Source organism: Seriola lalandi, unplaced genomic scaffold, assembly GCF_002814215.2.
Source record: "Seriola lalandi dorsalis isolate HSWRI2012SDOR001 ecotype SW California unplaced genomic scaffold, Sedor1 jcf7180001974682, whole genome shotgun sequence".
NCBI classification, from domain to species: domain Eukaryota; kingdom Metazoa; phylum Chordata; class Actinopteri; order Carangiformes; family Carangidae; genus Seriola; species Seriola lalandi.
Genome location: NW_019445348.1, coordinates 1 through 2,187, shown reverse-complemented (window position 1 = coordinate 2,187; position 2,187 = coordinate 1). Strand labels below are relative to the sequence as shown.

General features: G+C 40.0%; 1 long non-coding RNA gene across 1 annotated transcript; it reads right to left on the bottom strand.

Moving 5' to 3' along the window:
* Window positions 1-64: 64 nt before the first annotated feature.
* On the bottom strand, window positions 65-696 carry LOC111654449 (uncharacterized). Its single transcript, XR_015437164.1, has 3 exons — window positions 470-696; window positions 208-335; window positions 65-112 (listed from the first exon to the last, which is right to left on the bottom strand). It is a non-coding gene; the product is annotated as an uncharacterized LOC111654449 (long non-coding RNA).
* Window positions 697-2,187: the final 1,491 nt, after the last annotated feature.

Below are 2,187 nucleotides of genomic sequence, written 5' to 3'. Positions count from 1 at the left end.
CCCCCCCCCCGACGCTCGCTTCAACTCGCAAACCAGAAGTTCTCAGACCATGAAAGAATTCTGATTCTTCAACTTTTCAAGTTCTTTGATTTGCTGTCTCAGAAACAGTATCCTGTGGGAGAGATGGAGACGACGACAATTAGTTGTGTTGAGGTTTACTCCAAACGTCAACAGCTGCAGGTCTTAACAGTAAAACTGTGTTCTCACCTCTGCTCACGCAATGTCGCTTGAATTTCACAGACTCTGACCAAAGACCGGAGGTTTTTCAGCTCGGTGCAGTTCTCAGACATGCAGATGCTCCCCATGGTGTGAGCCTCTTCACGTAGTCTTGATGCCTTTAAGATCAGTTTTTGTCACACACAAAATTGAGCTTTAATACTTGTTGCTATGACGAACCAGAACCAGCACAAAAACTATTATATTTCCAGTTCAATCATGTCAGTGCAGGTAACATGTAGGTGGTACAAACCTGTTTCTCTGCATGTTCCGCAGGCCAACCCTGCACATGTTTGATAAGATTCTCATTGAAGTGAGCAGCAAGAGTGGGGGTGAAGGAGCAGGAGGGCCGGGTTGCTGAGGCAGTGGGGGGAGCGGAGGCAGAGTTGGATGCATTGCTGCTGCTAGAGCCGACATGGTTGGGACCCGGGGAGGGACTCCTCTGACTGCTGCAATCAACAGACGAAGAAGAATGTTATCCTCCAGACCTGAGCTTTCTAAAACTGCTTTCCCTACACAAACAGGACTAATCAACTTGTTCTCAGAGGAAATGTTAAGAAGCTGATAACCAAATAGAGTCGAAATAGATTTGACGGCCAAAAGACACTTTGGGTTGCAGTTAGATGTATAAAATGTGAGCCGTTATACAGCTGATGTAGACACCAACACTGGTTAAAAAGGTGGACATGGTGAAAATGGACAGGTGTCAAATGGACAACTTGGTGTTAGGCTACAGCTACACTAATACGTTTTAAAACAAAAACAATCTCCGTCCAGAGGAGCATTTTACATCCATATCAGAAATCAAATCCATCCATACAATCACACCTGAAAACCATCAGAAGATCATTCACAAACACTGGGCATGTGCGAGCCGGTGTAAACAGGAAGCAGATTGTTTACTCTGCAGTTGATTAGTTAGTAGTAGTAGTAACAGCAAAGAATGTTGTTGTATTAAAATGCAGAATTTAACGACACAACAGCTGCTAGAACAAAGACAACAAGGTCAGTAACACTTGTAATTCGTTATCTATGCCGGATTCACCATTGGTAGTCGAGGCTGATAAGACCCAATCAGAGAGCGACTGTGGGTGTCTACATTATTGTTTCCAAAGGTCTATTTTTGCCTGTCCAGACTAAAACACACAGTTCCAGCAGAGTTTCCAAAAGTCTCTGTTTTACAGTCTTGAAAACTCAGTCATGCGGACGCCAGGAGCACACGTAGCAGAAGAAATGTACTTTAAAACTAAAAAGGTACATAACAGCCAAATGCTTGGCTGCTTGGCTGGAAACCCAGTAAGTCTGAGTGAGATGATGTTTTAAAACATCAGGAGTCGGTTGTGTCTACAGCGACAATGACTTGTCAATTAATTTTCCTGATCTAAGATTAAAGGACACTGAACATCTTTGTGTTTTTGATTGTTGATAAAAAAAAATAAAATAAATTAATTAATTAATTAAAAAAAAAAGTAAAATAAAATTTAAAGATTTTAAGACACTTTGGATTCTGGGATTTATGAATTTTAATTTCTGTTGTTTTATAGATAAAAAAAACTAATCAGTGAATTGAGAAAATAATTAGCCAATGAATCAATGATGAAAATATTTATTAGTTGCGTCCCTAGTTATGACACTTGTGAGCTAATAAGTAGAGTGTGGATCTTCAGTGAATCAGCAACACTCAAGAACTTTGCCATATGTGATTTAATATTTATGTGAATTTATGTCTGCATCCACCAAATGCACAAAGAAAATCAGTTAATATATCCACACTCACTTAATTTAAATAAACATCTCTTATCCAGCTCACACACTTATAAATAGTCTCCCTTTAGGAAATTGTTCCTCAAACAAATGCATGACTTCCATGAATGAAGGGAAACACCTGTTGTTCCATTAATGACCAGCAGATGGTGCCGACGTAGTGCTGATGCAGAAAACCCAATCAATGCACATAGATGTTTATGTTTT